At 50.7% G+C, this 13,126-nt stretch overlaps 1 long non-coding RNA gene across 1 annotated transcript; it reads right to left on the bottom strand.

The window, feature by feature from the left end:
* Positions 1 to 4,744: 4,744 nt before the first annotated feature.
* LOC125963517 (uncharacterized) lies at positions 4,745 to 9,763 on the bottom strand. Its single transcript, XR_007475564.1, has 3 exons — positions 9,066 to 9,763; positions 8,794 to 8,882; positions 4,745 to 5,535 (listed from the first exon to the last, which is right to left on the bottom strand). It is a non-coding gene; the product is annotated as an uncharacterized LOC125963517 (long non-coding RNA).
* Between the last annotated feature and the right edge of the window lie 3,363 nt (positions 9,764 to 13,126).

The raw sequence follows: 13,126 nt of genomic DNA, 5'->3' as shown, positions 1-13,126 counted from the left end.
GAGCAGCTGCCCTTGGGAAGGAAAACTCTTTAAACAAATCATTTTGGTGTCTAATCAATTAGTGTTTGCGAAGTCAAGTACCATAGATTTAACAGAATAATCGTTACGGCCCTTGTCTTTATTTGACCCGCAGACACCTAGAAGATTTAAAAATGAAACGCCGGTGTTCTGGGCTCCCCATCCCTTGTTTGTGCCTCCCTCCCGGGCTGCGCCGGGCCTTGTGTTTTCTCCAGACCGAGCCTCCTTTTTCCCTCCCAACCTTCGTCTCTCCTTTCCCCTTCACACTTTCCACACGTTTCCTTCTTTTCTTGCCCATCCGGCCCTGTCCGCCTTGCATGTCTCGGTCTCCTCATCCCTTCACCCTCGTGGCTGGCACGAGATGCAGCCTCTGGCTGTGGGACCCTCCGGCTCTGGGCGAGCGCCTGCCCGAGCGCCATTCCGGCGAAGGATTATGGAGTCGTCAGGCGCCCAGAAGTCTCTCCCCCACCCCCATCCCCGCCCTTTAACCCTGAAGCTCACCCTCTTGCCCCCTTCTGAACCGTCCAAGGCCCAAGGGATTCTGTGCAAGCCCTTCAGGGTCGGTGGAGCTCGGAAAAGACCTTCACCTTGATGCGGCAGGACCTTCGTGCGTGAAGGTATCTTGCCCCATAAATGCGGTGACCCAGGGCGCGGGAGGGGGGTTGGGAAGAAAAGCAGAGTGTGTGACCTTAGAACCCCTCTCCCCCAATGGCAGGGTGAGGCGGCAAGGCCTGCGGGGGTGGAGGGCGGGGGCTGGGATTGGGTGAGGGAAGACGACCCTGGGGACCGATATGGGGGGAGGGGCGTTGTCTCTGAGCACGCTTCTCAGGGCCGGGCCAGCACCCAAAGTCCTGAGTCAGGCCGGGAGGGTCTCCAGGCGTCTCCCTCCCCACCTCTTATCTTTTTTTCAGGCCTAAGGGTGTAGATGCATGTTATGCGTGTACTTGATGTACTTGTGTAGGCGCAGGGGCTGTGCTCCCCTGCAAGCCTCAGGCCACTGACTGGCATGTGCGAGTCCCCAGCCCTGGGGACTCTTGGTCGAGACCCAAGGGGGTTGATGGGATGGTCACCAGGGCCAATAGACCTGGAGGCGGGGCTAGGAGGCTGTGGGGGAAGATGCGTGGGGGAGAAGTGAGGAACTTTGGGTGTCAAGAATGCCTCCACCTCTCAATTTCTCTAATCATCATTTAACCCAGCAACAGATTGAGCCCGACATACCGGGGTAGTGGGTTGGTTAAATAAACCTGTAATTCTAAAAGGAGGGGGGAGGGAGAGCGAGCTGGAGTTGAGGTTGTCTTCTCCCTACACTGCCAGACCCTGGGGGATCTCGGATGCCCTTACCTGGGCCTGGATGGTCTTCAGCCCCTGGAAGTGCCTCATAGTCCTGAGCCTCCAGCACTCACCTGAGAAAGGTCGGTCTCAACAATAGATGATTACAATGTACTTGACTAATGCCTGCATTTCCCTGTTTAACATACATTAATCCAAGTAACAAAAAAAATCAATATTGCTAACAATATGGCAAACAAATCCTAGTCTCTCTCACACAAAACCTCGTCCGATCGTCAGATCTTCAGTCACTCTGACCCACTTGAATTTTGTTATCTCTTCTAGCCCACTGGCAGCTCCTGGATAGCCTGGAATCCAGACCTGGCTTTGAATAGCTTTTCTCTAAAAATTCTATTTTTTTCCTCCATGGGGTGTAGGGGGAAGGACTTGGGACCCTCCCAATCATAGCCTCCTCCCGCTTGGAGTCCCCTTGAGGACTCTGAGTTTACCTAAAACTTTGTTTCTTCTGCAACCATCGAATGCCCAAAGTCACTGCCCAATGATTTTGGATTTTGTTGTTTTCTCTTCCTAACAACCCCCCGCCCCCACCCACCACTACGGGGCAGCTCTCAGCCCCTCGGAGGGCTGAAGACCCCATACTCCTCTCTTCCAGCCAATCAGCCCCCACCCTTGCCACCCTTCGCTAATTGCAGACAGTGGTTCCTGGGAGTTTATTATGATTCTTATTATGATTATTTTTTAAAATTAGTGTTTTCCACCTGGAAGGAACAAACCGGCGGGGCTGGCTAATGAAGGAACTTAGGTTTGCAAAAACACTGTAAATAATTTAGTATTGTATTTCAAGGAAAAAAAATAGCTTTCTTAAATCATCCCTGCAATATAAATTGCAGACTTACAGTATGGTCCTGGTAAGTCTAAATTTTTAAAGGAGCAATATTCAAAGAGACATAGATGTCTGTATTAATTATTTATTCGCCGGTGCCTTCCTTCGTTTCTAACTTATTATTAATTAGGCGCCTCTAGTCTTTCGCAGAGCGCTCCGCCGAGCCGGTTGCAGCTTTAAATATGAATTAAAAGCAAATCCAAGCTACTGTAATGCGAAAATTATTCCGTGTCTTGCATGGCAGAGATGAATAGCCGCGTGGATCAATACCGTGAAACTCGGCTCCGAACGACAGGGTTATTGATAGCTTATATTAAAGATGTTAATGATGGAAAAAGGAAAACAACGGCCCACCCGACTTAGAAACTTTTTAGCCGCTGAAACCCCGCAATAAAAACGGGAAGGGGGCAGGAATCGGGCTTAAGTGTAATAAGAAAATTATTTATGAAACCGGATGAATGACTTCAGAGCCTTGATGCATTTGAACCTAACGCTCTCGGCTCCTGGCGGCCCCGGCTCCAGCTGGGGAGACCGCGAAAACCCCAAGCCGCGGGGAGCTGGGGGCGGGGGGTGCTCCGCCAGCCTCTGCAGCCTCCGGTTTGCCGCCCACCTTCCCCCGGTCCCCGCCGGGAGAGCCCTCTGGGGCGCCGGTCGCAGGCGCTTTCGGAAGTTAGTGGAACGGGGCAGGCGCTAGGCTGGTTCCTGCTGTCCCGGCAGGGATGGTGAGGCAATCAGCTGGGCCCGGCAGCATGGACTTTGGCTCGATTTCTTCACTGGTTCTCTTGGCACCTATTCCCACAGAGGAGTTAAATGCTTCGGGTTTGAGGGGGGCACAAGTCTGACTCTGCACTGCCTCCCACCTGACCAAAGCTCTTCGTATCCCCAAAATGCAAACGGGTGGCTGGTGTCTGAGGGGTGCGTGACGCTTTGAAAGAAGAGAAACTGCTCTGAACAGGGCAGGAAAAATGGGAAAGAAGTCCACTCTCTTCCTACGTGCCTCAGCGGGTTCTTTACCAGGTACGGGGTTTAACTGGGCCTTGGCATCCAGCGCCGGGCAAGCGAGGGATCCATGAAGCTGGGTTTTCTGGGCGTGGGGAGCAGAATGAGCACGCTGGTTTGGGCCCCATCCTCTTGCAATTCGGCCTGGGCGCCGCCCGCTCCTATGCTGGTCCCAAATATTGACCCACTCTCCCTAGCCGAGGGCCACTGAGTGGCGGGGGCGGGGAGCGAAAGGTTAACTACTGACCCTGGAGGACGGCGGAAAAGGTCAGAGCCCTAGGGTCACTCGACGGCCCTAGGTTCCATCCCCCTCTGCCAGGCATAGAACCGCCAGGTCCCCTCCCCCGAGCCAGGGTCCTAGGCCCTTGGAAGCAGCGGCAGGGGTCGGGGGGTAGGGGGAAGAGGGTGACCTTTGCCATTCACCGCGGGGGGTGTGGGGGGCATCGGCGGACGCTGGGTTAGTAGGTGGGTCCCAGCGGTCCGTGTGCCCTGAGTCCAGCCTTTTGGATTGGAGTAGGAGTTGAGGGTCTTTGAATTTATGCTCGGGACTGTCATTTGTTCTGTGTTCCAGTGGGGAGGAGAAACCACCCGGAGCTGTGGGAAAAGTCCCAGGTAGTCCACAGAGCAAACAGTTTCCCTCTTAAGGATGGAGTACTTTTATTTTTTATTAGGTCTTTTAAAATATATTTTTCCTTTTTCTTTTCCTTTCTTCCTCTTCTTCATCGTCCTTTTCACTTCTCCTTTTCCCTTTTATTTCTATCTTCCCCCTCTTCCTTCCGTTTTTCTTTCCTCTCCACCTCTTTTCTTGATTTCTTCTTTCCTTCCTCTCTCCACCTCACTCTTTTCTTCTCTGCAGCTTTCTCCCCTCATTCCCTCCCTCCCTCTCTTCCTTCTAGAGCTAGGTGGAGGCCTGGCCGATCTCTCTGCACCTCGAGACTTTCACAAGAGAGGTGCCAACTCCATTTGGCATCAACATCAAATATAATATTGTTTTTGAAAAAAGAAAGAGCACCAGAATTTGGAGGAATCATCCATGCCTCTGAGCCCTTTGGCAGTAACTGGCATCCCCTGACACTTCTCCGCTGGGCCTTTGCAGCAGTCCAAGATTGGCCAGCTCGGGGTCATGCCCATTTCCTGAACTTGGGGCTGCTGGGAGAGTGCACTCCCCTTGCTAACGCTCCTCATGGTGTTGTCTGGGCCCTTGACATTATCAAGATTTTTGGGGTTGTTGTTTTTATTTTTGTTTATTTGATTTTGATTTTGAAAAAAATTAAAGTGAATTTCTGAGGCCATAACTCCGACAAGCACCAGTTGAGCCTTAAATCTGTCCTAGGGCACCAGGCAAGGCCAAGTTGAAACCATTATCTAGATAATTAGACAAAAACCAAACTTCCTGCCACCCAGGACGAGCCCCCTCTCAGCTACCTGGCTTCAAAGTCCACAATCAACTATATGTAGTGAAGTCTTAGAGCCGCACAATCTACCAGCAAATGGCCCTTCCTCGAAAAGGAAATACAACAGACACTGCACAAAATCACTTGATTCTGGAAAAAATCAATATCGAAATTAGGTTTATTGTCTGCTTATATGATTAAAAATGACAAAGTGTTGCCTTTTATTTTCATAAAAAGACAGAAGTCTGAATAAAATAATTTACTATCGAGTTCTTCTTGTTTCATCTGCCTGGTAAAACCTGAAGGAGGCTGAAAAAGCAGTTGGGAGGTGCAGTGGCCGAGCCAGAGGCTCCCTGGGCAGGGGTGAGCTTGCCATCAGAGATGTGTGCTGCTGTGTGTGCGAGGAGAATATATTTCCTAATGTCCAGATTGCGGCAACTCCGGGCCAGCTGGGTAGTTCTCAGTTCCCCCTCATTCCAAAGAAATGTTCGGTCATTTGTCACTTGCCCCTAACCCTCTTTAGCTCAAACCTAGGTCCCAGGTCTTTCTTCCCAAAATAATTATCAGGATTGCGCTGCTTTAGTGGTTGCACAACTCCGGCAGCGCCAGGGCCTCCCTCAGTCGTAGCCTCCCAGACCCCCATCTAGCCACCCTGGATCTTCGATCCTACGAAGCACTGCCTCCGTCTGTGTGTGTGTGTGTGTGTGTGTGTGTGTGTGTGTATGTGTGTGTGTCTGATCCACTACTTGGCCCGGATGGGGCTCCCTCCCCCGGAAGGCTCGCGGGGTTCCAGAGCCTGGGATGCAATCAGGAAAATGGGGTTTCCGAAACCACTGTGGGCTGGATTCTCCAAGTGTGGCCGGCGGGGCGCGCATTCGAGGAACACGACTGCATTGCGCGCGCGCGCGCGCGCGCGCGCGCGCTGGTTACACCAACGCCAGGGTTATCTATCTACGTTAAAAACAAAAAGAAAAAAACAACAGCAACTAAAAATCCACTGTGTGAATCTCAGCGTAAATACCCCTCCCCTATCCCCCCATCCCCACAAGCCGAGTTAGAATCTACTCTCATCTCCAGGCCGCTGCTCTTGGGTGAGAGTCCAGCGTGCGCAGAGCGTGCTGCCACCCCGTTACTACCTTGTTCTAGAACAAAGTAGCTCCCAAAAGCGTGAGGGTTCATGGAGCGCGGCCCTCGAGAGACTGCGAACAGTTTCACGCACACTTAGCACCGTTAGGAAAATAACTGCCAAAACGGATCCCTTAGAGCCCCAATTGTGCCTTCACCTTTGGAGTTGGAGCTGTTTGGTGGGCTGCACACGCCGACTCATTTGTTAAAGTCGGTAATTGGTTCTCCTTTTGTTCTGGAACCGAGGGGACTTATCTCCTGGTGGTTGTGGAAATGAAACCCAACCGAATCATCTCCTCCACCGAGTCCACACGGGCATGGCTTCTCCAAGGTCGTCCTTGCCTTCTCTTGGGGTCGAGGGCTTATGGGGTAGCAGCCGTGGATTATGTATTACTGGGAAATGTGACAGGCCTGGCTGGGCGCCGACGGCGGGCTAGCGGTGGTTGAGCCCCACCTGCTGCCGGGCTCGACGTCTCCCTCTTCCCCGCGGTAGTGTCAGGTCAGCGCACCCTCAAGTCTTTTTTCATGGAGACGCCCAAAGGGAGGCCGCGAAGGCGCATGGGTCCAGACACGCAGGTCCGAGGAAGCCACCCTGGGGAGGCGGAAGGCAGCCCGAGGGTTGAGACGTCGGGTGGCCCCTGCTGTAGGGCAGCTTCGGGTTCCTTTCGGCGTGAAGGCAGATTCAGCCACTAACTTCTTGGGGAACAAACCTGGCCTCTCGTTTCCTCTCCCGGACCATGTCTCCAGCCTCTTTTTCCTACCTTCGTCCCTCTTCAGCCTTGAGTGCCCTGGAGCTGCTAGCCCTAGGGTCAAAGGTCAGGCCTTCACCAGGCCGGGGTGGGAGAGGGCACATCCTCGTTCAGGCACTGGCCAAGTACGTGAGTTGCCCGGGCTATCATTCGGGGCTGGACGCCCATTGCCAACTAAAGAGAGAACAGACGCTGAACTCAGAGCTCCCTCCTCCCGTACTTAGCCCTCTTTGATGACATGGGGTCTTGAAGGGGATGGCAGCTTAATTTAGAAAATTATATCGAGACTATAAAGTCACTCATCTGGATATTTTAGGAGTTTTTTGGTGGGGGGGCGGGGGTAATGATTTCCGCAGGTGTCCACATTGGGGTGGTTTTGAGCACCGGATTGATCAAAAGAGCAGGCTTTCATTGTGTCATTTCCCTTGCCTTAAGCCTGGCCAGAGCTAGAAAGAAGTTGCCAGAAGGGGTCCAGGAGAGGGAAACGAATGCCCAGCCTCCTAAGAAGGCAGATCTGTTCCAAAGGGGCCGACCTTTTGCATGAGTGGGGGCAAGGCAGGCAGAGTAAAAAGCAGATGTCTATGCATGTTCATGTGGCTCAATGTAATGAACACATCTCCATCAATTCCTGGAGGCTGAGGGCTCAATTTACTTGGGTTTTAGCCGAGGAATGTCCTCAGCCTCAGCTCTGACTACAGAGAAGCCAGAGTAGTTAGAATTCTCTCTCCAACGAAAGCGATGGTCAATAGAATTCTCGGTATCAAATGAGCAATAATTTGCTGTGGCTACATGCTGGATAATGAAAGATGTTAGTGGGATCAATAAAAAATGAAAACACTTTTACTTACATCTTGAGTTACTGTTTTAAGAGAGTGAGAGGGATGCAACAAACCCAAAGCTAGGCTCAGAGCCTCTCCAGACCCCCTCAGACGCACAAAGCTCTGTCACCACCAGACAGAGTCTTTTTGCCACCAGGGCCTCTAACTTCCAGATTCTGTGCTCACAGGCAAGTAGGTTATTTACATCAAATTAACCCCTTAGAATCTGGTAATAGTTTAACTGTCAGGATTTAAAAATTTTTCTTCCTTTCTACAACCGGAAGTAAATCTTAAATTGTTTTCCGTCAGAATTAAACTGGTTGTAGTTTATGGAAAAAGTAGGAAAGCACCCCAAAGCTGACTTGTCCTTTGAAATGCCTCAGAATGTGCACTTGACCAAGAAAACCAGGAGTGCCTGTGTTCTTTGGTTGTGAATAAAAAATACACAGGTAAAAGAATAGATTTAATTCCTTTCAATTTGTTATGTGTGGCCATTAAATCTGAAAAATTCAGACCTTAAAATTGCTCTTGCCAGACCAGTTAATTCCCTCATCTTCTCTCGTAATCATTTCCTCTGTTCAATTTGTTTTCAATTTGCATTGGGTTTATTTGTACATTCCAGTCTGCTTTTCTCACCATCCAATCCCCAAAGCTTCCCTACATGTCTGGTTCTTAAGAAACCTATTGCAAGACGATCGGGAAAGCATTCTCTCTCTCTATATATATTTTAAGATACAAGACTAAAAAACATCCCGAGTGCTCTGCATGAAACAGGCACAACGAAAAAGCTCATGGTCAGACAGCTTGCAGCACCCGAGCCGATATAAACAAAGAACATTAGGAAATCTGTGCTTCTTTTCGTCATTAAAGAAAAAAAAAAAAGACACGAATTTAGCTGCTGCTTTAAGCTGTCTGACCAGAGGAGCTGTTTCTGCCATCGAGATAACGGTCAGTGCTGCAAGGACAGTGGCCTGTGATCATCCTTAGCAGGTTTGGGCTGGATTTGGAGAGACAGCCAAGCAACCTGGGAGATTTAGAAAGCGGCAACCGGCCTAGGGAAGTGTAGACAAGTTCTAATTTGGGGATTTCCTCGGGTCAGTGAATCTGGCTAGCTGCACTTCTACGACGCGCACGACAGCAGGTGCGGTTCTGCCGCTTCACGCGGCTTCGCGGGAGAACCGCGCACAAACCGCAGACGCGCGCTCGCATACCCGCCACCACGCTGGGCACGCCCGGATTATTTATACCCTGTTTGGGAGGCCTCCTCCCCGCCCTCATTTGCTGCTTTAAATTTGCCAGGAGGACTTGTTAGCGGCCAAGGCCGTGAGGGCAGGCTGGGAGGGGGACGCCCTTGTTCGGCTCGCTGGCCGTGACGCGGCTTCTGCCCTCCTCCCTCGGCTCCCACCCTGTTTGCGTGGCTACAGGCTCAGCAGGACCAGCGACGCCGGGACCCTGGAGCCCCTGCCCCGTCCTACCCCCCACCCCCACCCCCGCACGCGCCTGTGAGACTGGCTTACCCTGGTGGGCGAGTCGCTGCGCATTAGCGGATTTCATGGCAAGTTGCTTCTGTGACAAGTGATCAGGTTCGCGTTTAAGGATTTGACCCCTAGTAGGAAGGGAAGCGAGAGTCAATCTGCGTAATTTCAAATGAGAAAGAAACCGGGAAACGAAGCGGGGGAGCCCAATTTCTAGTCCCCTAATTTCCCCCTCCCACGTATCCTATCAGCCACCCCCCCCCCCAGCCAACGCACAGTAAGAAAAAGTGATCCGCACACGTCGCCGGTGATACCTTTTATTGCTCTCATTTTAAAGACAAGGACGGGATGGCTCCCTCCATGAAGCCTTTCTCGGCAGCTCGGCCCCGGGCAGGTGGGTCAACCAGGCAGCTCCAGGGCCCGCAGATTGCTGCAAGGTCGCGAGGTGAGGGGTGCGGAAAAGAGAGACCTCGGGCTTCGTGCCAAACGGCCCCCTTCGGCGCCCGGGGTCTGAGCTAGGCGCACAAACCCAAATTCCCTCCAGCGTCTTCGGCTCCATCTTTAAGTCCAGGCAAAGATCAATTCCCCCTTTCTCTCGCACGCACACATTTGCAGCCATAAATAAACAGCTCCCAGCTAAATCAGGAACCCGAGAAGAGAAAGAGAGAAGAAAGAAGAAGAGAGAAGGATGAGATCCAGAGCAACGGTCTCGCTTCTCCCGGGCGCCGTATGGCTCTTTTTGGTCGGGCCAGTCTTGCATTTGGGGTTGCATCTTGCATTTGAATAGCTGCCTGGGCTTGTTACGGACCCGGGAAAGCACTGAAAGGGAATCACTATGCAAATTGTCCCAGTTACAATCGAAAGGTTCGATCTCCAGGAGCTGCCTGACGGAAGTTGATGTCAGCTATCTATGCATTAGGATTGCATTACCGCCTTCGCCGGCCTCCTCAATACCCCCGCTCGCGCCTGCCGGGGAGGCTTTTTTTTTTTTTTTTTTTTTTTGCTTATGTGTATATTTCCCTCAGTAATTTAAAAAAAGAGAGAAAGAAAGAAGACAGAAAGAGAGAAGAAAGAAAGAAAGGAAGAAAAAAGAGAGAAAGGAAGGAAGGAATGAAGGAAGGAAGGAAGGAGGAAGAAAGACAGACAGACAGAAAGAAAGAAAAAGAAAGAAAGAAAGAAAGAAGGAAGGAAGGAAGGAAGGAAGGAAGGAAAGAAGGAAGAAAAGAAAGAAAGAAAGAAAAAGAAAGAAAGAAAGAAGGGGAAAAAGGGCTTAAGGTGGCTGTGTAGTTGGCTAGGGCCTGGGAGGCCCACGGGCGGAGGGGAGGAGGTGGGGGCAAAGAGGAGGAGGGGGGTGGTCGTTCTTTTGCAGCAGGTGTTGATGGTGCGTTTGAAATCAAACATTTGGAAACGGTTTTCTAGCGCTTTGCAGGACTAGGCGGCGGCGAGGGGTGGGGGCGGCGACGTCTGCCTCCGCCCGCCTGCTTGATCCTACAATGCCGGCTGCGGATCAATACCCGCTCACTGTAATCCCAGTAATTGTAGGGCTCGCAGCTTTTATTTTAAAGAAATAGGACACTAGAGCGCGGGCGGGCGGCTGAGATAGCAATGCTGGACCTTGGTGCCTCCGGGCGCCTTTTGGGGTGCCCATCTTTTACCCTAGAGCCCTGAAAGCTCCTCGCAATGGGGTAGTTCCGGGACCCCAGCGTGCGAACATCAGCGTGGCTCGCGTGGCCTCAGGCAGGGAATGGCGCTCGCCCGAAGGCGCTCGTGGTGGCTCAGGGCAGGACGCGTACGGCAGGGCATACGGCGTGGAATCCGGCCTTTTCCGGGCCCGATCGCCGGCCCAGGCGGATGGGCAAGCCTGTGGGTGGGCATCTTGGGCTTGGACGCTGCCCTATCGGTCTCAAGCCGCACGGATCCCAGACCTCGACGCTCTGGGCCCCCGGTTGCTGGAATATGGGCCTTCCGGCACAGACGGCGAGAAGTTTTGACCCTTTTCGGCCGCCTTCCAAGGCCCAAGGCCTAACTTGGGCCTACCCTGTGTCGGGCGGTTTGCCTGAGAGGCAGGGAAGGGCGCTATAGGATCCAGAGGTTTATCGCCTGCGCGGCCACTTAGACCCTTGGTTACTCAGGGGGTGCGGAGCCGCGCGTTTGGCCTAAGCCCACCGTCCCCGCCGCGCCAGCGGGCCGCCTGCTGCCTCTGCCGGCCCGCCCCTTGCTGGCAGGGCCGGGGCAGGACCGCTGGGGCCTGGGGCCGCAGCCCCCGCGCGGCTGGCAGCCCGCAGCTTCTGGCGCCCCAGAAGATGACCATCTGTCATTCAATTAAGGTTTCAGGGCAGCTGATGGGGGAGCCAGGGTCAGCGACCTCAGGACAAAACGGCCTGCTGCCTTGGATAGGAGAAGTTCAAATGTTAAATGCAGAACATTGTGCCCTCTCCCAGTCCCGGCCCCCACCCGGCCTCAGGTTCGGCCGGTGGACAGCAGCAGGGTGAAGGGCAGCGGTCATTAGCACTTAGATTTCAGCTCTGGGCCGGGCTCCTTCTGTTGGGTCATTTTGACCAGAGAACCTTTAACCCTTTCACGCCAGCCCGCCCTCTAGGGAAGGCCAGCTTGTCTGATGGAGGAAAGAAAGAGGGCGCTTAGATGCACCCATATAAAGAGGGGTCAGATTGTATTTCGGGTCACTTCTTCATTGGAGAAGAAAACCTACAAGGTAGAAGGAAAACAGTTCATTATAGCCAAAAAAACCCTATAAGATCTTAATAGTTTTATTTTTTAAGTTTTAGCTTTGGGGGAGAAGTACATTCATTAAATATGATCAGGGAACTACTGGGCCAGTGTGGGGAGAATGGATTTGTAAAAAATTCCAAACTCCACGCATAATTAAGTGTATTTACCCAAACATGTGTGAGTGGTGATGAGCCACTACAGACAACCTGTAGTCTTAAGCCAGCTACAGACAACTTCCTTTAAGTATTGGTGATGAAGTCTCCACTGCAGCCAGCGTCATCTACAGTTGAAAATACATTGGACGGTTGGGACTTTCTGATAATAAAATGAGGTTAAAATAATTTTAAAAGGAATTCGTAAAATACATTCATTAAGCATTCACAGGCTGTGGGCATTTAGGTGTTAATATTCCTGGCTTCCCTACACTAGACAGGAGAAGCAGCCACATACTTAGCAGTTTTCAGCAGAAGTTCCAACTATTCCTCTCAATTATTAACCATGAAGCCTGAAAACAACTCTATTAGCAAGATATCATTTCAAGGCTTGGAAAACTAGGTCCTTCAGCAGGCTAGTTAGTAATAGAGGAAGGAACTGGGGCTTCTGGCTTCCAGCCCCACTTCTCAATATTAAACCTAGTCTTTACTTTTTGGAAGTAACTATCAAGAAATCAATTAATCAATCAGATATTCAGCATTGAAGCACCTTAGCAAATTTTTCATTGGATAACAATGAATAATACATGGCCCTCCAGTATATTGACTGTGGTAAATGGTCTTTAAGGTAAGGTGCTGCAACAAGTACCTTTAAATAAAATCAAAATAAAAAGTTTACCACAATCATAATAAATTGTTCAGTCATCTTCCTATTGACTCACATAGCATCTTTCTTCAGGGGCATTTGGAGTTATTTTTTTCCCCCTTACAGACCAGAACAAATTGATGAATTGAGCTTTCACTATGCTAATTTAGACATTATAAATATTTAATTAACATCCCTAATAGCCAGTCATAGAGGGCCCCCACTCTACTTTACACTGTTCTTAATCTAAAGTAAATGCTTTTCCCATTAATAGCCTGATGCCATATTAGCAGCTTCCTCAGTAAAAGAGCCCCACTTAGTCTAAAAGGAGGCAGCATTGAGTAGTCTGCATTAGATAGGGGTTTATTCTTGTTTGTAAAGGATCCAGGGAATGGTATCAACTCTCTACAAATTCCACCTTTCCCAGTTCTTGCTTAGACTATTCTAAGAATAGGGACAACCTCTCAGTTTCACTTTTCTAGACAAGGTAACCTTTTGAGGTTGTACTAGAATAAAAATGAATTTATTTTAGTAAAGCTTACATTAAAAAGTGAATCACAGGTAAAGGATGACAAATTGCCAACTGTGGAAGGTACTAGTCTTTTCAACAGAGTGGTGCAGTGAAAATAATTCTGTACCAGGAGTCAAAGGACATAAGTTCAAATCCTGTGACACTCAGTAGCAGTGGGACCCTTGGGCAAGGCATCTAACCCCTCTGAGCTTCAGTTTTCTCTTTTAATGAGACAACTAATGCCTATGCCACAGGGTTACTTTAATGATTAAATGGGAGAATATATGTGAAATTACTTGGCATATAGTAGATACTCAATATTGGGTTAATTTATAA

Source organism: Orcinus orca, chromosome 2, assembly GCF_937001465.1.
Source record: "Orcinus orca chromosome 2, mOrcOrc1.1, whole genome shotgun sequence".
Lineage (NCBI taxonomy): Eukaryota > Metazoa > Chordata > Mammalia > Artiodactyla > Delphinidae > Orcinus > Orcinus orca.
This window is presented reverse-complemented; position numbering and strand designations above follow the sequence as displayed.